This window comes from Protopterus annectens, chromosome 8.part0, assembly GCF_019279795.1.
Source record: "Protopterus annectens isolate FY-2018-M chromosome 8.part0, PAN1.0, whole genome shotgun sequence".
Lineage (NCBI taxonomy): Eukaryota > Metazoa > Chordata > Ceratodontiformes > Protopteridae > Protopterus > Protopterus annectens.
The window spans coordinates 344,834,945-344,859,992 of NC_056741.1; the positions used below are offsets into that span (position 1 = coordinate 344,834,945).

Here is a 25,048-nt window from a genome sequence, read left to right on the forward strand (position 1 = left end):
TAACAGCAAACTGCTAGATGAAACGTATGCCCTCCCCATAAAAATATAAAGATGGCATCAGAATAGTTACTTCTGCACTTCTTATCTTTCATTGTATGATGTTGGGTGAGGCTGAAAGGAGTCCTTTGAGATCAGTCTTCCACCCCGGTTAACAAATGAACAAATAAATAAATAAAATACCAGGAGCAAATAAAGAGATAAATGAATGAATGAATGAATGAATAAAAATAAAAATGCTATTGAAAATAGGATTATCTTAAACTATCTGGATATAATTGGCATACGTGAATCTTGGTATTAGTCTGGATTACAGAAATGGTTTAACATACCAGACAGGTATCAGACTTTTGATAGAGACAGACAACAAAAACAAGCCTTAAGTGCTGTTTTACTTCTTATTTTCAAGAAGATTTAATGTTCATTTATTGCCATTTCCTCAAACATAAATACATGCAACATTAACTGCATTATCTGTGAATTTCTTGGTGGTTGATGTCAAGTTAAAAGCAACTGTAATTTTCAATTTGACACTTAGTAGCTGTAATGTAGCAGCTTCAGTAACAAATACCATGTCAAACATTGTACATTGACATAGGTGCATCATTATAGGAGAGTACAGCTACTGAAAGATTACGCACATGTCCTTTCACACAGATTAGGCATGATGTTACCGTAGCCATTGATAAGTCTGACAAATATAGTTTATTACGCAAGATTATTTTGAATAAAAGGAACCAAAACATAATAGTTATACTCTCAGATGCATGAAATTTATTAAACCAACAGGACATTTGGGATAACTTATCTCTCACAATGATAGGGCCAGCTACTTGTATTCTTTAAAAATAACTTACAGCAAAATCATTAGACATCAGCTAACTAGCTTTCATTTCATTCTGTGAAAAGGTGGTGGGCTGAATCGACTATTGACCTTGACTGATGGTACTCATTATTCATAATCTATCAATATTGTTCTGCACTAATGATTATAGTGTATTCCAATTCCAATTCTCCCTTCCAGTCTTAAATACAACATGTAATGTTACAAATGGAAAATAATGCCTACTGTCGTGCTATAGAATACAGTGGCTTAGTGTTATGATCAATTTATGGTTAATTATATCATGTACATGTTCAGCAATCCATCCCGTAAATAGTTTACCACTATAAAATGCTTTAAAAGGGCAAGATACGGATTACACCATAAAACACATATTATATTTAAAAAAAACTGCTGACATATACCATTTTTTGGTATAGTTCATTGGAAAGCATCCATCTTTTTAATGTGTACATATCGATTGCAGTGATCACAAATTAATGTACCATTACAAGTTGCATTGGTACATTAACTAAAAGGTTTTGTTGTTGAATGGACCAGTTTGTTAACTAAAGTGCTACCCCTTGTAAATATATATATTTTTCATTAATGGCTTACAGTACAATTTTGTATAGGATTATTGCAAGAATGTTTAATAAACTGTCAAATGTTTTTTCTGCCATCATTCACTGACTCCAGAAAAAGTTTAAAATCTGTCCTCATTCTGTACATTTTGTTTTATTCTGTAGCAAATGTTTATTTTACTTGCATTTGGTGTTGCTTAGGCACCTAATTACATCTGAATTTGAATCTTACTTGATGGCTTGATTAAATAAAAATAATGTAATACAATTTTTCAACCACATCCTGCGTATACCTCTAAATACATATAGGTACACACTCATTGTTCTTTCTCTTTTTCTGCTTTGTGCATCTTCTATTATTGGAGAAACTAAATCAAATTGGAATACATCTGAAGTATGGTAGCCCATCGTGCCAATGTGGGTGAGGGGAAGCTTTGCTCTACTTTTATTATGTATTACAAAGACTTTCTAGATATTAAGTGGGGAAAGTATGCCTGAGTGAAGTGTAAGAACAGTGAAATTGAGTTGTCTTTTGTGGTTTTCTATTTTCCTTGACTTACAGACACTTTTGTGTAGATTAATTTAAGTAGGAAGATGCAGGGGGTACAGTTCCCTATATGTTGATGTAAAAAGCTCTGCCCCCTGATAAACACATGTGGAAGGGAAATTACTTTCTAAGACTGTGTGGAATAATTTGTTTTCTGCATGCATTTTTGTACCTTTCTGAGAATGAAACTACTTCATGGGACTTTTGAAGAATTGCCCTACTTCTCGTTGAACTATTTCATCAATATAAATGCACACACACACACACACACACACACACACACACACACACACACACACACACACACACACACACATACAACACACACACACACACACACACACACACACACACACACACACACACACACACACACACACACAGTTTCATTGTTTCTTCTCCTCTGCCTCATTTTGTTACTTCTTTTTTTAATTTTTTGACAACTTGTTGCTGGATATTAGGTGCTACCATAGCATCTCCTCATTTATGAGATCTGCTGGACTTAACAAGCCTCCCCCACACTTTCTCTGACTCATGTTGAAGGCCAGCAAGGAGACTGATGTACCCTGGAAGAATGTCATACTGCGCCAAGGAAGATATTTTAATATGTGCCTATATTGCCCTGCATGCACACATCCTGCCTTAGTAAAGGATGTGCAATTGGTGTTGCTGGCATAGCATCCCCTCACTGCATGGAGACTCAGCTAGAGTCCCACCTAAGGACAATTCCCTGCTTCTCCAGCCTCCACAAAGGATCAGCCATGAGATGTGTCGCCATGCCCATTCTCTATCCATCAACCACGAGAGGTATAAATCAAACATGGTTCACAGGACTCTCCCTCCGCCTCACCATTGTGGGGCTTTTTGTTACTTCTTTATGTAGACTCCAACAACTGTACTCATTGCAACAGGTGGCACTCCCTAAAAGGTATGTTATTCGCAGTTCATTAGTCACAGTTCACTTCATGATGTTGGTGGCAAAGGATCACGGACTAAATTTTGGCACATCTCTGCAAGAACCTTGCATTTATTTATCTATCTGTCTATAAATTTATCTCTCTCTCTTTATATATATATATATATATATATATATATATATATATATATATGTGTGTGTGTGTGTGTGTGTGTGTGTGTGTGTGTGTGTGTGTGTGTGTGTGTGTGTGTGTGTGTGTGTATGGGTGTACCTAAAATGACTGAAACAAAATAAGATCGACAGTAAACAGACTGACAGAAAAAGACTGAAAAGTAATAAAACTGATGTGATGATGTGAGGTATTGCCAGCTATGCCAGGAGAAGTAGGGCAGTGGATGTGTAACATATGCTAGTACAGCTAGTTGGAATTTTGTAAATAATTATATATCGGGTCTATATTAGAACATCAAAGTTTAAAAACATTGAATGTTCTAATATCGACCTCTATTCAGTGAAAGCTGAAAATACTGAAGCGACAGAAAAATGAACTTTTTCCTAAGGAAAGAATTTGGTTGTCCATTTCTTTTGCTTCAGTATTTTCAGTGTTGTGGTGGAAAGTTATGGGTCAGATTCAGGTAAGTGTGCGATTGAGTGCGGGTTAGGTTAGTTAGGGTTAGGGTGCGGGTTAGGTATGTGTCCGATTGTGTGGTCATGAGGGTTATGGCGGGTTAGGTGAGTTAGGGCTAGGGCGCGGGTGAGTGTGCGATAGTGATGGACCTTAAGGTTAGGGTTTTGGTTAAGGTAGGTGGATAGTTAGTGGTGTGTGTATAGTTTAGTGTAGGGTTAGGTGTAAAATATTAGGTGTATGTGTGTGGATTGCTGTTTGTTTGGTGTGCTTGTGTTGTGTGTATGTGTTTTGGAACAGCAATTTTTTTCCCTAGGAAAAAAATTGCTGTTCTGTATGTTCAATGTTTTCAGCTTTCACTGAATAGGGGTCGATATTAGAACATTCAAAATTTTGAAACTTCAGTGTTCTAATATAGACCCTATATATCACATGTATATCAAACTAATTTGTACAGATGTTTGTGTTGAAAAATGTATTTGTAAAGCTGTGTGTGTTAAAAATGTACCAACAGTGTGCCCTGCTGGACAGAAAAAGAAATGTACATGCACTATTGTATCTGTTTAAATGTATATGTTTTAACAGAGGATACTGGAAGTGAAGAGGTTAATCTCAAACTATAAAAACAGTAAGAAATGAAATTACTGGGACTAGGCCATAAAGGTGTTATCTTACAATTCTCAATGCAGCCAGAGCCAAAACATCTGTACTATGAAGCTTTCTTCATTGTCACTTGGATAAACTAATTGCCACTCTGGAAGAGTGGAGGTCTGAAACTGTTTTATGACTTCCAGGAGCTGCAGCAGATCTTAGCAAGGCTGTGTGTGTGTGTGTGTGTGTGTGTGTGTGTGTGTGTGTGTGTGTGTGCGCATATTATTGTCAGATAAGAGCTAAATCCTGGCAGTTTCTAGCAATGGGGGGTTGCATGGGAACCAGAAGTCAGATGACCAGAGGTATGTGATGTCATTCTGGTATCCGTCACTAAAATAATATTTAATTCTAGGTGAGATTGAAGTATGATAGCACTCTGGTTTGGAAACCTGACATAGAAGGATAACTCACCTACTTCATATCTGACTGTCACAGAACTTCTCTCACACAATCCCTCCACCTCTTTGCTGAATGCACCCTTTCCTCTTCCCTTCTTCCTGCCTGTCCCAAATCTTCTTCACCAGATTGTTTTCTGCTTTTCTACACATGTACCTGAACCACAAGCTGTTCTCTCTGATTTTTTTCTGCAATTGGTGCTACTTTGGCTTCTGCTCTCATGTTCTCATTTCTTCATCTGCCCCACAAAGCGCATCCTACCACCTGTCTCAGGCACTTCATTTCCATCACCTCTAGCTTCCTCATCTGCTCTGCCTTTGCTGCCTAGGTTTCTGTACCATACAGTAGTACTGGTCACACAGCTGTTTTGTACACCTTACCTTTCAGCTTATTCTCCACTTATCTGGGATATGCCTTTCTCTCCACACTGCTATGAGTACCCTCAGGAGCCATTGCTCCCCTATCCAACCCATCATCTTTATCATATCTGCTGTGACCTCATCTGAGCCTGCTGCTTTCCTTGACTTCATTTTCTTTAGTCCTGTTCTTACTTCTTCTAAGGTGAGCTCCTTCTCTTTTCTCATCATAGGCTGATCAGAGGCAGTGCAGCTTCTGTAGGGTGCTGTATTTGCAGATATGATGTTTGCTGGTGTTCATCTATTACCTGTTCAATCTGCTGAAGGACTGCAGCAAACATTTCTCTGCATTCTTTCAAGGGAGAAAAAAATCAGTTTGGCTATGGTAAACAGTAGAAGTGAATTTCTTTAATTATATTTCTCAAATGCCATATCACAGCTTTAGGATGATCTACCATATCTGTGTGTATCTCTGCTCCCTTGTCCATGGCTTTAATAGGTCCTGGTCAGGCTGGTTGCCAGTTGATGCTGGTTTGTCACAAATTTACTAGCTAAGCCAAAGGCATAAACTATCTGAGCATACTTCCTATGAAGCAAGCAGCATTTTTATTTATCTCCAGTTCTTGTTTGTCTGCAGCAAAAGTATAGTTTTGGATAAAACTGAAACATCTGTGTACAAGATATATTATTGCTGTACATTTCTGTACATACAGTGAAAATTGTTTGACAGAAAATATAATGTCTAAGTAGAGCTGTGACTGCATCACTTTGTTTTTTATCTATGGCTAATTTAGAACAGTAAGAGGTATGTTGGTGTTTTGGCAAGAATAACATTTAAAAAAATGGTACCAAAAGTGTACCAGTACCTCAGTCACACTACACGCTATCTTACACAAGGTAATGTGGCCTAGGTCTAATGGTTCATAGTTTGGTACTAGGCTACCGGCCCTAGGGACTATACTATACAAGCCTAGCCATAACAATTCCCTGGCTATTTCTTCCCACACTATTTACTTCCCTGGAGCCCTGTCTAGCCCCCCCCACCCATGACCCCGGGGTGAATTTCCTTTCTCCCATCCAATCGTCAAGGTTGCTTTTGAAGAGGGCCAAAGAGGTGCTCTGCTTGACATGTATGGGCAGTCTATTCCAGAGTCTGGGGAGTCTCTGGGTCAGGAACCTATCCCTCAAGCATGTTTTGTTTATTGTGATGAAAAGGTTTAGATCCCAGGAGCGTGTGGCTCTGAGGGATTGGGATCACTTTAAGTGTAGCATGTCCAACAGCTCTGGGTTTGACATGGCCTTGTATGTTAAGCAAAGATCGCCTCTGGGTAGACGATATGTGACAGAGTATAGCTGGAGTTTTTTAAGGCGGTCAGCATAGGGCATCTGCTTTAGGCCTGTGATTCTTTTAGTGAGGTATTTATGCGGCCTTTTCAGTTATTGCATATGTCTTGAGAGGTACATACCAGATGGGGCATTGTATTTTATAATGGGTCTGAGGGATGAGTACAGTGGGACAATGACCTCCTTTTTTCTGGATGAAAAGCCCTTAGTGATGAGGTGTGCCACATAGAAGGATTTCCTGACTGTTGTGGCGATGTGGTTATCGAAGATGAGACCACTGTCCACCTGTATCCCCAAGTCTCTTATCACACTTTCATTGCTTAGTATACTGCCACCTAAGTGGTAATTCACGGGTACATGATTTTTCCCAAATGGGATAACTATACATTTCTTGGCATTATATTGAGCCCATGGCTCTGGCACCAAGCATCTGTTTCTGTAAGGCCCTTTTGTAGGGTATCCACATCATTTGGGGATTCAGTAATGGCTTCTAGTTTGCAGTCATCTGTGAACTTTGTTAGCCAGAGTCCCTTAGTGTTGGCCTGTACTTAAGAGAAGTAGATGCCAAACAAGAGCGGTCGCAGGACTGAATCCTGAGGTACTCCACTTGTCACTTGTCTGGAGCTGGATTTGGAGTCAGCTACTTTTACAGTGTGGGTTCTGTCAGTAAGCCAGTTGGCAGCCTATTGAGTGATGTAGGGATTAATGCCCAACTTTGTAAGTTTATCTATGATTCCAGAGTGGGGGATGGTGTCAAAGGCTCTGGCGAGGTCCAGATAGCCTGTGTGGACCACCTTACCCTCATCCACGGCTCTGGAGACTGATTCGAAGAAGTCAATCAGGTTCAGGAGACAAGATCGGCCCTTCACGAACACAAACTGGGTGGGGTCCAGTGTTTGAAGGTCGCCAATGTCTTTGTTTATAAGTTCCATGATAATACATTCTGTGGCCTTGCAGATCAGGCTTGTCAGACTGATGGGGCAGTAGTTCCCGGGATCCAAGGTGGATCCCTCCTTGTGGAGTGGTATAACTGTAGCTGTGCACCACTCAGTGGGCACGAAGCCTAAGGTGAGAGTATGATTAAACATGACATTTAGGTGAGGTGCCAGTTCATTTTGTAGTTCATATAGGACACAGCCTGGGATCTCATCTGGTCCCAAGCATGCTGTATTCTTAGCTTTGGAGACTGTGTTTTTTACCTGTGTGGCCGTTATTACTGGAATTTGGCAATCTTCCAGTATTGAGATGGGCCATTTAGGGGTGTAAAGGTGGTAAATGCAAATATCTTTTAGCTATGGCTCAAATCAGAAGTAAAAACTGCAGTTATAATAAACACAGTACAGAGAGTACATCAGAACATCTTAAAATACAGTCAAATTCTGTGTAAAAAGCAGGAAGTCATGTTTAGTGTGTTCCACATTCTATAGACATACCCGCTCAGGCTGAATAAATAAAATTAATACAGCTGATATCATCATGCTGTGCTTACAACACTATAGCTGGTAAGGTAAACAGACAAATAAGATGAACTGACTTATGTATAGAGAACTGTCATTTGCAGTACAAGGGCCTTAATATAGAAACCCATTGGGGGTTGGTGTGTCTAAATTAGATCATCCGAGGGGTTAAACACAGCTTGCTCATCTGCTTGCTAATATTCTGGCAAAAATCGTAGTTTAGAAATACAGGAAGAAGAGATACAAGCACAAGTTTTTTTTATTGTAAAGGGAGCAGGTGATCTAAGCAGGCAGGTAAACTACTGTATATGTTGTTTGAAAGTATTTTAAGCAGTTATGTATGTATACTATGTATGCATGTTAAAGTTTCACAATACTTTTACTTATCACTGGAAAGAAAACAATTTCCACCTATGAAATGGAACCTTCTTCCCAAGCCAGACAACTTAACATTCCCAACAGAAGGCATGAGCACTTGAAAGAAGGTGGTGCAGATACCTATGCCATATCAGAGCTTTCTATCACTTATATTCTTGAATAGGTAACTCTTTTTGTCAAACTGTATAAATGTGATGTTTCAAAACCTAAAGTTTGGATACTTTTGTAAAGTTTTTCACTGTGTAAATATGTACAAACAAGATAAGTCTGATGCTTTTTGGAATATATCAAGCAATCAATTGCAGCCCATTTAGAACATATTAAAATAAATAATAATCTCAGCATATATCCACTGTGTGTTCTATCACTGCCATCCAAAGACTCATTTATCATGGTTTTAGGGCTGCCCAATTCCCCTGTGTCAGTCGTGTTTACAAAGCTTGTGATTATCTAATCAATGTCATCAACTACTTGAATTTGAAAAGCTGGAATTTTTAGAAATAAAAAAAACATATACATTATCTCCTACATAGTCTTTGAACCCACTCAACAGAGAGCACTCACTCATAAACACGTTTCTTGCCTATACTTTAGCTCTTGTCACACCTTCTTCAGTGTACCAGTTACACATCTTTACTCTTTCAGCAGTAGTAGATTTTAATAAGGCTTTGGATTCAATAGAATAGGAATTTCTGTGGAATGTATAGTCAGAGCTCAGCTTCTTTATGGCGTTTGTAAGGACTATGCAATAATACTACTGGGTTTCATTCTCAAGCTACACTGTTACGGACAGGCACCAGAAATGGATGACCCCTGTCTCCTTATCTTTTTATTCTTATGATGTATGCCTATATATGGATCTGCAAAGGAATTGTGCTGATTATGGCATACGTATTATGTAAGAGATGTGTTATCTTACATCCCAGTTATATCCTGGGTTGCAGACACATGTAAACACTGGGATAAGATATTGTTGAGAATTAGCGTATTCTCTAAATAGTCAGAGTATATCTTACTAGATCAAAATCAGTATTATTTCAACTTATAGATGGGATGAAAAGAAAACTGTAGCAATGGCAGAAATGTCCACTCCAGGTAGCTAACAGGTATGTATATATAGGAATCTACATCTCCAGATTTATGCAGGATACACTTACTACTAATATGCAGCAGTTGGAGAAACAATTATAAGATATGATTTTAAGGTGGAAGCATCATTGTTTATCACTTTTATCTAGATTGCAAGTTATAAAACTGTTCCACCTCCCTTGAATTTTATTTGTTATACGACATCTCCCACATATTACTACTGCAAAGATAATTCCTAAACTACAAAATACATTATTCAACTATGATTGGCAGGGTCATAGACCATATATTTCAAGGACAAAAATGTATTAAATGATTAGGAAAGGGGATGTGGCATGTGGGTTTTCCAAATTTATGCAAATATGGGGTAGCATCTATTGGTAGACAATACATGAGACTAGCAGTAGAGCCAAACTTTTTATGGATTAATGTGGAATTTAATCTTAATGGGGGTGAGTTTGGCACAATGGCTATGGTCTTTACCACATAGGCGAAAAGTATAAGCTTCAATTGTGACTTCAGGTTATTGCCTAGGGTTAAAATGGCCCTTCAAGGCTGCTAGCCTAAGATTCACTTATGCACTTTATAGATGCAGAATTTAAAAGTCTGTCTCTATTTTACCCCTAAGAGTTTACCCAGTTGTCTGGAACTTGGGGACACACATAGACATCAATCTAGCCTTTGACCATCACGTCTACAGTATTGAGGAAAACATTCTATGATATGCAACTTATAAGCAAAGGTATGGCATCTAAGTCCAAGGAAATCATTATTCCACTGTATTTGGTATTCATCAGACCTATCATTGAGTACAACACCCCATCTGATATGTACCTAACCAGGCATATCCAACAAGTGGAAGAATACAGAGATTTATTAACATGTCCTATGCAGACCACCTCAAGGCTCTATCCCTGTATTCTGTCTCCTACAGGCTTTTGAGGGGTGATCTATGCCTGACATAAAGGGCATTGTCATACCCCACTCTGATGGACCTCCTGCATATCTACAAAACAAACAGCACCAGGATTACCTGTTCTAAAGACTTAAACCTTGCTTATGATATCAATAGGACATGCTGGACAGACAGGTATGTATACCAGAGACTAATCCTTCTCTGGAATAGACTCCCCATCCATGTGAAGCAGAGGTCCTCCCTAACCCAATTCAAGTGTAACTTGGACAATTGGATGGGGAACAGGAAGTTCATCCCTGGTTTGGCAACTATGTCTTTAATGGACACAGGCTACCTGTAAATGGCTAATTTCCCAGACCTCTCTTTGTAAATGCTTTATCTCACAAGTCGCTGCTTACACTTATCAAGAGTAACAGAACTTGCCAAAAGTTTGGGATGCATGACTAGGCTTTAAAAGGCCCTTGTGGTCGTTTACTTGTAAACACTTATGAACCTATAATCCAAACTGTGATGGAAAGCAATTTCCATTCTCCTGTAAAGAGACTTTGGGATCCTATGTGGTTAGAAGTTTGATTTGAAGAGTTATGTTGTTTAAAAGTAGAAAAGAAAGGTGATCGGAGACTCTATGTAAAGAGGACTGTAAGTGGGCTAATAAGAATCTTAGAGTTAATACTAAATTGTTGATGTTGGAGTAATTGGATTTACAAAGGTATACATTTTTGGATAAGAAATATTCAGACTATGGATCTAAAGCTCTTCTGCAGCATTAGCTTAGATCTATGGATGGGAAACTGAATATTTATCCAAGGATTGCCCCCTGTACTAATGGACAGTCAGTTCCCAAATACTTTATCCCATGCATGGGTCCCTTCAAATTATCTATAATATGATCCAATTTACTCATATATATAATTATCAACCATAGGATAGGCAATGCGATAACCAAATGATATAGGTTATTTTGAGCACAGAAAGGGAGCCTAGCTAGGCTTTTAATGGCCCACAATAGCAGCTAGCCTAGTACTTACCTGTGAACCTATGAGTGATATCTGTGATGGTGCTATATCTACTTTTCACTCCCTACAGGGTCTACAAAATAAGAAGCTATCATTATGAAATCTTTCATGGTGACAATACTTGTCGCTCGGGTCCGTGGTGCAGACAAAGTTACTGTTAGTGAGTAATAACTGAGCAGATATCCTTGTAGGTAAGTATCATTGCAATGGATTAGCAAAAGTAGCAATTTTGCCTAATCTTTATAACTGTTAAATACTTGTTAATAGTGTGTGTGATACTAAGCCAAATCCTCTGGTACAGGTGAGAGACAAATGGAAAAGAATGTTGCATGTGCACTCACAGAACAGGACTGGAAATACATGCTTGCCCGATACAGGGATAAATCCACTTCACCTATAGAGCGATTTATATATATATATATATATATATGTATGTATGGATCTAGTACTATTGCATGAAATCACGTTTCCATGAAACGAAAAAGCACTTTCACTAAAGTGTGCAAAAAAATTAAAACAACTACCAAAATTAAAAAAAAGAAACAGTACTCACATTTATGCAGGGGGCAAGACCCCTCTGCACCCCCCCATGTGGGGGGCTGTGCCCCCCACACTTTTACATTCTCGCTCCGAGATTACACTACAGTAGGAAAAAGGGAATATTCCCTTATCTCCACTGTGCTACAATCTCAGCAACAGCCATTTTCCCACATTTTTGTCTTTTTTTAGCACACTGTCACGAAAGTGCTTTTTCGGTGAAAAGCACTTTCGCAAAAGTGTGCTCGGCTGTTTCATTTTCAGTGAAACTGTCATTTGATAAATAGTACAGATCCCATATATATTTATATATATATATATATATATATATATATATATATATATATATATATATATATGTATATATGGGTCTACCTGAAAACACCGAACGTCCACAACACTGACAATGAGAACACCGACACCAGAAGATCGACAATGGAAAAGACCAAAAGTTGAGAATCCCAACGCTGAGAACACCGACATGTTAAGGTAAGTGTGTGATAGGGACGGACGATAGGGTGAGGGTGTGGGTAAGGTAAGTGTGTGATAGTGACGGATGTTACGGTAGGGTGCAGGTCAGGTAAGTGTGTGATAGTGATGGACTTTAGGTTTAGGGGCGGGTTAAGTGAGTTAGGGTGCGGGTAAGGTAAGTATGTGATAGTGACGGACTTGAGGGTTAGGAGAGGATTAAGTGAGTTAGGGTTAGGGTGTGGGTAAGGTAAGTGTGCGATAGTGACAGACTTAAGGGTTAGGGGTGGATTAAGTGAGTTAGGGTTAGGGTGCGGGTAAGGTAAGTGTGTGATAGTGATGGACCTTAGGGTTAGGGTTTGGGTTAAGGTTAGTGCATAGATAGTTGTGCATGTAAGGTTTAGTGTAGGTTTGTAAGGTTTTTGGTGTGCTTGTGTTGGGTGTGTGTTTTTCGGGGAAAGGTATTTGTTTTGTTGATTGTCGGGATTGTGGTTTGTCGGGCATGTGAAGTTTCGTGTTTTTGAACTTTCGGTTTTGTCGTGTCGGTTATTTTGTAGTCGGTGTTTTGGTGTGTCTGTGTTATCAGGTAGGCCCATATATATATATATATATATATATATATATATATATATATATATATATATATATATATCAAACTAATTCATACTTTGCAAGGAACACTAGGCATATTCCAGCAGTCTGGATTTGGTGAGGCTAGCAGATGTTGGCAATGCTAGGTTAGACCAGCCCCATTCATACATATGGCATGGGATTGCAGCATGGTGCAGCAGCTATGATACTGCTCTAGTGAAAAGTTTAGATGGACAACATTAATTTCTCTTCCTCCCAGTGAAGATGCATATTTCTGGTTGTTAGGTATTCCCCCAGTAGTGCATGGGTTGGATTCATAGAACTAGGATGATCCTTTTGGCCACTATCTTCATATATCAGAAGGCAGTTGCTCCAGACCAGCAAAGCTAATTCAGGTCAGTTATTGCATAACCTGGGAGATCAGGGTAATACTGATGACAAGGTTAAGGGAAAGATGTATTAGTGTCACTATGTTTATATCTTTGTTCTAACATATAACTTGCATCAGTTGCAACAGTTACAGTAATGTGATATAGTTAATATGTATTCGCTGTTAGTTGTAATTTCTAACTATAGGAAAGTTGAAGGTTGAGGTGATTATCTTAAGATATGATTATGATATTTCATTTGTGTTTTGTATTACTTTCTTTCTGGAAAAAAGGTTTGAAGAAAAGCAAACCTCCCAAGAGCACTTTTCAGACAAGTCAACTTATCTCAAATGAAGTTTTTTTTTTTTTTTTTCCCTAAAGTGAAAAACAAAGTGGCATTTTACTGGTCCACAAAAATAAGTAAGAATCTGAACTGTTCAGACTGTCTTTTTATTGGTAACCCTTAATAAATCTGCATTAGTCTTCTTGGATTAGATCTAAAAGACATTTCTAAAAGCATTTTTCCATTATAACCACAAACATTTTTATATTCTTTGTAAAGCTTGGGAATAGACTGATGAGTGGAACATCCTAATGGATATTTGCCTAACTTATTTAACACTTACATAAATGTCTCAGTAGGGAGGAAAACTGGCTTTAAGCAGATTTTACTAATGAATAAGGTTTAAGTTCTATTAAATAACTTAATATAAAACATTAGGTGTATCGACACCTGGGTACTCATCTACCCATAGAGTGTAATTTTAAGGGGCAGCTTTAACAGGTTCCTGCAGCTCATCTTAGATATTCAAAGCCTTTAGTTTTACCTGCTGTCAAAAACATATCATAGGTAAATGAAACTGAGCTTAAAATGTCTGCTCTTCTACCTCCGAGGAAGCCTGCAAAGATGCATGCAGTTTTTCATTATCCCTAAAAACTTCTAAAACACCTCAAAGAAAACAAAAACAGTACTTGTATCTTTGAGATTATTTTATTTGAGTCAGCATCTGATATTTCAGTCTCCATGCCAGATTTTCAAACACCATTAACTCCCTTCAAGAAATTATTTAATCTTCTGATACAAGTTAATTTCCACCTTTCAGTCTCTGGAATTCTAGTTTTGCATTAGAGGATCTTACTTCTGCAGTTAGTGCCTCAGAAATCATTTGCTGTTTGTAGGCCTTAACAAGGGACTTTAAGACCCCTCCAGTGGACATTTCATGATATCCATCAGCATCACTAGTAACAAAAATGTATTGGTAGCAATGCCTTGGAGTTTCTTTTTTACCAGTATCTTAAAGTCTGCCAATTTCAGTACAGAGAATGGAAGGCATCAGTGTCTTGGATACCTGTCAGCATAAAAATGTATAGCTAACTTAATTAAAGCATGGCTTAAATCTACTACTGGCTTACTAGGAGCATTACCTTGCTTTTACAGAGACAAGTGGGATATTATAAATGTGAATGTAGTCTGAAGAAACTACAACTACAATGATCTACCTTTTCCACCTTAGAAAAGAACCAGCCTAGAATTTTGCTACAGAGTAAAGTGGTTTAAATTTCACTGCGAACTGTGATTTAAAAGCTTGTTTTTCTTTTCACATGTTGTACTTATTTGACTGCCTGTACTTTTAAAAAGTTTTTTTTTGTTTAAATAATTTGTTTAACTGTTGTAGCCTTTTCTTATCGTTTGTAGTAATTTAAAGCTGTTTTAAGTGTATTTTTTACTGTTTTTGCCTTATCTTTTCAAAAAAACAAAAAAATTCCTTGTTTTCTACCTTTCTAAGCTAGTATAGTCTAGTTGTCAGGCTAGTTCTGAATTCAGGGCTGTGATACTAGTTTATGAGTTGCCCATACCTTACTTGGATAGAAGGAAGTTTCTCTGTTCACCTGTGAGAGAGGCTAGTTTTGAGCAACCTATCTGTCCCTGGAGGAGTGGTTCCTGCCCAGAAGTTAGTCGTTTATTGGTCATTTTGGGCTAATTTCTATCTCTTTCATTTCCCTACTATAAAAAACGCATTTGCACGGTTTTGCGCACCGGGCAGTGCTGGTTAGCTATGGTTAAATTATTCCTCGCTCCACTAAGTCTCCTCTTCAGTTTTTCCCTTGAAACAAGTCTAACTCTCAAACTAAGTACTCAAAAAACATCTTACAGCCCAGCACTTGCTCAGACCTAATAGCAAACACTAATATACCCTGACACTGATTGCCCAGCAGGGCAAGGCTCTTTATTCACTCCTCACCAACCAAGCAACAAAGCAGCTCACTCTACTATTCAGGCATGACCAAAGGGCAACTACAGGTGCACTCCCCAGTCCAGCTGGTGAATCTGGGTATCCTGAGGAAATGCTACTGCCTCATATACACAGACGACCCTCTCCTCCTACCACAAAACACTAACATATGCAAGAGATGCAATTATACAGCCAAACTGGAAGCTAAGCTGTCTCCACCCAAGACTGAAACAGACAGTCAAGAGGAGAAGGATAACACTTGCACCAGAACTCCAGCCACACACAGACCTACCAAAACAGCACTGGCAAAAAGTACACGTAAATACACAAAATCATACTCAGAGGCTCTAAATAAAAACCTGCAAAAGCATCAGGGACCTCCAAAGCAGACACCCAAACAAGCTGCAGTTCCCGTCACTAACCAGACAACACATAAAACACAAAATCAGTGTGCTGCACAATCACAGCCCTTAAGGCGAAATAACATACCTAACACACTAGTAATAGGTGACTCTATAGTCAGGCACACTGATGTCCCACTCACTAGGCTGGACAAGCAGGCTACTGTTAGCTGCCTGTCAGGTGCCAGAATCCACCACATAACACATGCACTCAGGTCACTCCAGAACAAGTACAAATATGACTCTGTCATTGTTCATGTTGGTGTGAATGACCTGAGACATACCTCCCTGGACTACATGGAAAGAGACATGGAAGAGCTCTCTGATCATGTATCCCAGGCTGGTATGACCCTGACCCTGAGTAGCATCCTGCCCTCACCAAGAATGATACCTCAGTATAAAGAAAAAATGATCAATTTCAACAATTGGCTAAGCTTCTGGTGTCATTCAAAGGGGATCCAGTGTCTGTCAGCCTGGGACAACATGCTTGACAAGCAACGTTGTTTTGCAAGAGACGGCTTGCACCTGTTACCCCTAGGCTTTTGAATACTGGCCAAGGCTCTTGCTGCCCCCATAGTGCCTTTTTTAGGCAAGGCTCACCCACCTCTGTAAACAGCACAATTAACAAAAAACTGAGAGTTATGCTACTAAACGTCAGGAGTTTAAAATCTCAAAATGCACAAGCTGGAAGCACTCCTCAGTATGGAGAATGTTGACATCTGTGCAGTAACTGAAATTTGGTTCAAGGCTCCAGAGAGCACCCCAGCACTACTGGGCTACAACTCATACCAAACGTTTCGGCCACAGAACACAGACCGAAACACAAAAGGAGGGGGTGTATCCATATTCATCAAGGATACCTACACCTCCAGGTTAGTGGTGCAGCATGATACCTCTGAGATCATCTATTTGCAACTAACATCAGGCAAATCTGCAATGCAAATTGTGGCCTGCCACAGATCACCCTCCATGACCTAGGACCACCACTCCACCTTTCTGGTGACACTGGAAAACATGAAGGTCCTACCAAACACCCTGATATTGGGTGATTTCAATTACCCTGCCATTCACTGGGAAAACTACTCGAGTACAAATTCCCAGGCCCAGTGCTTCCTGGAATTCATCAACTCAAACGTCCTGGATCAGGTGGTAAACTCCCCTAACAGAGGTGAAAACATATTGGACCTGGTCATCACCAACATGGGAGACAGGTGTTCCACACCGGAGGTCAACCCGTCACTGGTTAGATCAGACCATAAACTAATCACTCTGGATGTCCTCACCCCACCACCTCCCCCAACTAAGGAAACCACAGTAAAAAACTTTTCTAAAGCAAACTTCATCTTACTTAAGACAGAGGTGGTATGTTTCACAGCCCCCACGCTAAAGCATAATGATGCCCAAGATGCAGAAACCTTTACAAATGCACTCTATGAGCACCTACATGGATGATTGGATCATGCCATCCCTAGCAAAACCAAGACTCACTCATCTAGGAGAAGGAAACCAGTTTGGTGGACCCCTGCAATAAACAGGCTATACAATAGAAGGAGGAAACTAGTTCAGAAAAAAGCAAATCCCAAGAAGGAATGACATCCCTGATCAGTATCAGTAAGAAACGGAGGTCCCCCATGAAATCATCCAAGGCTAACTTTGAAAGAAAAATAGCCAAGGATTCAAAAGATAACCACAAAGCCTTCTTTAGCTATGTTAAGAATCTAAGTGGCAACTCGCAGATATGCACTGAACTAGTGCAAAATAGCACAGAGTATACTGAACCTACTGATATTGCCAACATCCTGGCAGATAGATTCAGTGCAAACTTCAGCTCCCTCTCACCTCCAAAAGGGCCCACAACAACACCGGAAAAGTGTAGTGTCCCAAAAATCACAGACGCACAGGTGAAAACAGCCCTTTCAAAAGCCAAAAACACAGCGTCAATGGGACTAAATGGTGTCCCAGGCTGCGTCTTGCACAGACTACAGAACAAACTAACCCCCCCCACCTAAACATGCTGTTTAACCTCAGCCTCTCCACAGGCTATGTGCCCATAGAATGGCACACAGCAATGGTTATTCCTCTCCACAAAGGCGGGGCCACAACTGACCCTGGTAACTATTGCCCCATAAGCCTGACTAGCCTGGTCTGCAAGGCTATGGAGTGCATCATCATCGAGCTCATTAACAAAGACACTGGGAACCTCCAAACACTTGACCTGACCCAGTTCGGCTTTGTTAAGGGCAGATCATGCCTACTAAATCTGGTTGACTTGTTTGAGACAGTCACCAAGGCCATAGATGAGGGAAAGGTGGTTCACACAGCCAACCTTGACCTCACCAAGGCTTTTGACACCATTCCCCACTCGGGTATTACAGAGAAACTCACCAGCCTGAACATAAACCCCTACGTCACAAGATGGGTTGCCAAATGGCTTACAGACAGAACTCAAACAGTAAGAATAGTGGCCTCCAGGTCCGACTCTAAACCAGTCACAAGTGGTGTCCCGCAAGGCTCGGTCCTGGGACCCCTACTGTTTGGCATATACTTCTCAGAAGTACAGGCAAACACAGGAGGACTATGGCTAACCAAGTTCGCCAATGACTACAAACTGGGAGCCATAATTGACTCTCAGGCTGACATGGACATCCTCTAAAAGGGCCTTACTGAGATGGACACCTGGTGTCAAAGTCATGGCTTCAAGCTAAATGCCAAAAAATGCATAGTCATCTGGTTTGGGAAAAACAAAACACCCACAAATTACCACATAGGTGGTAGCCCCCTTAATACAGAAGAGGTAATAAGAGATCTGGGGACCCAGGTAGATAGTAATTTCTCCTTTGACAATCATATTGCCAAAGTAGTTAGGAAATCCTTCTATGTGGCCCATCTAATTACTAAAGGGTTTGCATCTAGAAATAAAGAGGTTATAGTGCCCCTCTACTCATCACTCATTAGACCCATCATAGAGTACAATGCCCCATTTGGGATGTACCTCACAAGATACTTCCAACAGCTGGAAAGACCACAAAAGTATCTCACCAAGAGGATTACTGGTCTCAAAGTTTACAGTGATATGCAAAACATCTCACAGTTTAGAAACATCTAAACCTAAGTGTAAATATAATATCACATATAATGACCTCAGATAGAAATACTTTGTACCCGCAAACACCCAATTAGGATCTTATTAAATGTTTTACATTTCCATAGAAAATGTCCTTTCCATGAATGTGTCAACCCTACTTCCTGCATGATTTAAGAAATGAAACTTACTTTGTCCTGCTCAAAACTGAATTCTGATCAGAATATAGATCAGAATTTAAACAGACCTACTCACCTTTAAAAACAAAGTACATTAATAAAATAAGGTCTCTTGGTAATCATTGCATTCCTTCTCCTCTCCAAGGCATTCGGCATTGTTTCACATGAGTTGCTCCTTCACAGATAAGTTAGTCCAATATTAGCTGAAGTACTCTGCAATGATTTAATGTCTATTTATATGATGAAACACAAACTGTTAGATGGTAACAAATGTACTCATTTTCGTAAGTACACAAAAGGAAGTATTACACAAGGATTTGTACTTGGCTTGCTCATATATAATCAATAACAACATGCATGAAAATGTCACCAACTGCTTCTTACCACAATATACTGAACAGTCTGCCACTATATGTTCGTCAAAAAACCTCACTAAACTACAACATACTATACAACAGGTACTTCACAGCCATGATAACTATTTTAAGACTCTTATCTACTACTATATGCAAAAAAAAAATCCCCCAAATACATAGAAATACTTAACTTCAGATTGGAAATCCTCCTCCGTCTCAAATATTATTACAGAACACATACAACATACAAAACTTCTAGGTGTCATTATAGATCAAAACATCTAGATTATAAAGTCCAAGACTACCAAAAACAACAATAATTAGACAATAAAACCATCCCAAACCAAAGATTACTAATGTACTAATTCTACAAATGTTTCTGGGACTTTGAGCCATCGTAGGATTGCCCAAATCAGCTTTTTGGGATTTTATTTGCTTTCTTCAAACCTAGGAATACCCAGTTGGACTCTTTCCTTATCTCGAGAGTCTTCTAAGTATCTGTCTGTCTGCAAACATTGAGTTAGTTGTGCTGCATCCTGATCTGAATGCGAACTGCTCATCTCCCATTTTATTTCTAATACCCTGCTTATTTGTTTTTCAGTCACTCTTTCCAGACATTTCATGCAGTCTGACAGGATTTTGATATATCAGTTGTACCCGAAGTTGTGAATTTTTGCTTTGGATTCTGTTTTATGAATCATTATCCCTTTGTAGCCCACAGGTTACAAACTAAACAAAATTGTTATAAGCTTAAGTCCACTACTAAGAGAGCAAACAATCTCATGTGTCCTTACAACAAGGAGTGTATAAATGATCATACCTACTTTGTGTTGGGACCAGCTACCTGGTACCATTTCCAGGTGCAGTTAAGATATCCAGCAGATCTTATAGACTTCAGGATGAAACTCCTCGCATTTTTTAAAAAAGACGGGGCGTCATGTAAATGCAGAGCATTCTCTTCTGCTATGTGACTATTCCAACCTGCTTTACCAGACATCTGTCATCTGCCTGAATAAGCTGCACACTTAGTCTTGGTGACATAATAAAAAGTTACTCCGTTCGTTATTATAAATGTTAGAGCAGTATGCAGGAACAGAATTATTACCAAGCTTATCTCTTCAAAACAGGCAAGATGAGAGCAAATACTTAAAATATTGCTGTTACTACATAGCACTGTATCACCAATAGCATTTATCAGACAATGGGCTGTCTTTAACATCACTTCCTTGTGTACACCCACGCGAGCGTGTGTGTGTGTGTGTGTGTGTGTGTGTGTGTGTGTGTGTGTGTGTGTGTGTGTGTGTGTGTGTGTGTGTGTGTATGTGCGTGTGTGTGTGTGTGTGTTTGTGTGTTGTGTGTGTGTTTTACAAGCATATGCATATGTATGTGATTTGGTAAATTTAATTAATAACATTATTTTGTTTTATAACTGTCATTTCTGCTTTATAATGGAAGTTATTTATAAGACATTTTATTTGCCACTCAGTTTTATTTGTGTTATTTGCACAGGTTAGTGCTGAATCGGTCCATTTCTGATCAGTTCATTTTTTTCTAGTTAACAAATGAATAAAGCTAAGCCTACACAAAATATGGTTTTCAGATTCCAAGGACCAACAGAATTGCTGTAAAGCACTGGTATGTCTGAAAGTAAGCTGTAAAACAAATTAATTCCTGATAATTAGTCTCACACACAGGTTACACACGTAGTTAAAATACGATTTGTGAAGAAATATTCTATAATCTGTCGTTAGTGTGCAACAATATTTATTACTGAAAATTGTTTTGTAAGCTAGGACAGCAAGCTACTAAAGTCTGACTTCAAAATTAAAGGAAGTAGACTGAACTTGTTAATTGGTAGACAACAAAGGTTTGTAGGTAAAATGATAGGTATGATGGTCATGTGCTAAATATAGGTTTAACAGCTTCGCATAAAATAATAAATGCCATAATTAATATACAGGAATATATGGGATGAAATAAAAAAGGCAGTTTTTTATATTTATTTCCTTGGCCAGCAAGCAGATGGGAAGAGAAAAGTAAAACATAGCAACAGTGTCAGACTATGTCATTGAAAGCCTCGCATTGAGGCTAAATACCTGCTATCGTGTGCATATGTACAATGGAGGTTTGGAAATTATTTTGAGCAGCAGTGAAGAGTAACACTTTTTCCCCCTACTGTATTACATGGACAGTGAAACCACTGGGTTTCCAAGCTGTGAAGGTCTCTGCCTTGAGTAGTCTCCTGATTATAAATTACAAAAAAAATTGTCCTGGCAGAAAGTGGTGAACTGCAAAACTCAAAAACAAAAGAGCACAACTCTACTTCCATTAATAATTTTGAACACTTTTATCTTCTTTATTACTCAAGACATCTTCAGAAAATATTAACTATTACTGATGAACTGTTTAAATAAATAATTAAAATTCCAATACATCATACAGAAATCATCCGGTCCTATAAGTAAAATCAATAACATGACTTCATTACAGCCTTTGACTCTTATTTTTATCAAACATTAATTGCAAATTCCTTTTCTGCTTTAACTCACATTTAATATTTGAATGACAGTTCTGTCCTGGATGTTTTCCAACATCTAGCTTAATTTGCCAATAAAACTTTGTATGTGCTAAAATTGTATTTATACCCCCCCCCCCCAAAAAAAAAAAATCAACATTCAAACTCTCTATTATGGAAAAACAAACTTTTTTAAAAGTAAAAGAAATCATTAGCATGTTTAACTAAAGTGGTGTTTTCATTTTTGTTTTTTATAACAAACACATATTCATATTTTCCTGAAATCTAGTATCTTTCTGATTACAGTTCCACTCCAACAAATTTGTTAGTTTACATCTTTTTTTTAAAACATTTTTTATTGATTTTTATGAAATAAAATAATACAAGAACTATGTTATATAAATATGCACAATATATGTCTTAAAACATCATAACATGGAACAATAACTATTTACAATGTTCATAACAGATATAATGTCATTGTTGTGATTATATTTTATCCAGTAGTTTTTCAAGCTTCAACCAAGTTAATTTCTTATGTGTTATCTTAGTAGCTCTTTCTAAAATAGTTTGCAACTTCCTATTACATACAAGTTTAGCTAATAGTAAAAAATCTGTAAATGATAGGATTTTGTTACACTTCCAATTTAGCGTAGTGATTTTTCTTGCAATTGCAAGCAAGGACCAAAAAGGTGCACCTGTATTTTGGGGATATGTGTTGGTATCGATGCATTGAACAGTAATAATGAATCAGATACTTCACACTTGTCCGACCACAATGCTTTTATGAAATTTCCGGACTCTATTCAGAATGGAGTTACTATTTTACATGTAAGAAACGTGTACCCAATCTGCACAAAGTATTTCCTCACATCTCCAACATTTATTAAGATTATTTTTTGATATCAAGTCCATCTTATGTGGGGTAATAAAGCTCCTATAGATGTACTTCCAAGTGAAGATTTTCCAAGAAGGGGATGACTTTGTGCTACTAATTGATTTAAGTACTAATTCTTTATCACTATCTGAAAAAATGGATTTGTTTATTCTCTCTGTGAAATTCCATAAGGAGTCCTCTGGGATTTGAATATTGGTTCTTAAAGATTTATATATACTTGACAATGATAGGATATTACTAACATGCAAAATGTTTATTTCACAATGTTGAGTGGATGTTGAGTGGACCTGATAAAAAAGCACCAATTTTGATGTATGATATCGAGTTAACATATAATCTGTTAATTATATTGATAAAGTCAGGGGAGAAGTTATATACTTCTTATACTTTAAATAAATAGGACCAATTTATCGAGTCAAAAGCCTTGTTTAAGTCTAGGCTAATAATTGATAGTTCTTTTTTTTTCCCTCTTAGCATGGTCTACTAAGGAAAGGCGCCTGATAAAATTGTCTTGTACTCTTCTATTTAGGATGAAGCCTGTTTGATCATCACATATTATGTTAGGCATCAGTTCATTTAATCTGTTTGCTAATATTGATGTAAAAAAGTTATAGTCCACATTTAATAGTGAAATGGGATGATACAAAGTTACTATTTTGGGGTCTTTGTCCTTTTAGGATAGGGGAAATCATGGCATATTTCCAGGAAGGGAATGCACTTGTCTTTTTTCTGAATTCCTCAAAAGCTTGTAAAAATATCTTTAATGTATTGTGTGTGAGTACTTTATAAATTTCTCCTATTAATCCATCTAATCCTGGGGCTTTATTGTTCTTAAAGCTTTGAATCCTCTCTTTTAGTTCACTTAATGTTATTGGTTTGAGAAGTTTGGTATTCTGTTCTATTGATAGTTTGTTGCCTATGTTCTCATTTAAGAAGTTATGTTTTGGGACGTTGTTATTAATTTTTGGATTTGTACATCTTTTTTTTAACAAATCTGTGTGTATCATCTAGTATTTTAGTTCACCATTACCCCACAAAATCTTCCAGTTATTATGTATAATCTTGGTAATGCTTGATATAGGTTCATAGATTTGTTTGTTGTAAACTACCCCTGTCCTTAGTGACACAGAGATGATTCCCAATACAGAGCCAGATGATCTCCCATGAACACAGCATTCTCTTGATGCCTCCCCCAGGTTCTCTGCCTCACATTCACGATTGGGATCCAGCATACGGTCTCCCTGATCCTGGGTCAATCTCAGAGCTGATCTCAGATCATCCTCTCTGCATTTTTGATAGCTTGCTCCTATATTTCCTGGTAAAATTTGGAGTCTAAAGGTTACACATGTTTTGCTTTGGATTGATATTTGAGTGTCTCCGTTTTTTTGGGTTGGACATGTGTCTGGCACAGGTCATGGTAGAGCTGGAAGAGCACATGACTGATCGGAGCCTGGAGGTCTTTGATGTGTTTAGCACAAGTCACATCTTTACCTCCCTCTTTTATCCTTTTGGTGAGGAACTTTGGGGTCTCTCCCATATGACAGATCAGGTGTCCAATATCCTCACTTGTGGAAGAGTACATCCCTCAATGCTGCAGGGTGATCAATATGTGAATCAATTCGAACCACGGTGGCAATCGTAGTGTCTTGAAAATGATTGTGCAAACTGCAATGTAGAAGCGGTACCACAGAAGGTCTTTCTAAAAACTCCTGACCAACCAGGTCTGTGTAGTGGACTTGTACCTATAACCTTGGTTGTGGCAGGGTTGCCTTGCTGGGATGCAGGCCTTGACTATATTTGTTTGTGGGGGGCACTTCCAGGGTTTGGCTCTGGACCCAGAATTTATTGGTCCTTGTTACAGCTAACAGATTGAGACCCCAGCCTGCTGGCAGCATCTGTGTCCGATGTACTTTCAAAACATTGCCCAGTTAGATCCGGAGAAGTTGCAACGAGTCTGAGAAGTAGATTGACTGACAACCTCAACAGGACTGAGCCCTCAAAGACAGCCATTGCCTGTACTGAGAAGTAGATGCCCACCATAGGGGACCACTTCTGTGAGCCAACCCTTTAACCAGTGACTGACCGTTCTGTTGTGACAGCGGTAGCAACATTTCAGCCAGCATTCTGTCCTTTAGCTCTACCTGTGTTCTCTTGTATGATTTGACTGGTGTTCAAGGTGGGCCTTAAACTGCCCTTCCCTGATCAGTTTTGGCTTTGACTGGAAGGTTTCGATTGTCCCTGGCCTTGCCCACTCTTTTTGAAGAAAAGTGTCAAGAAGGTCCCTCATCTTCAAGGGTGAAAGTCCCTATATGTCGTTCCAGACT

General features: G+C 38.6%; 1 protein-coding gene across 4 annotated transcripts in view; it reads right to left on the bottom strand.

The window, feature by feature from the left end:
• Window positions 1-25,048, bottom strand: part of LOC122808798 (rap1 GTPase-activating protein 1-like) — a 1,319,062-nt gene that overhangs the window by 933,828 nt on the left and 360,186 nt on the right. The window lies entirely within an intron of this gene.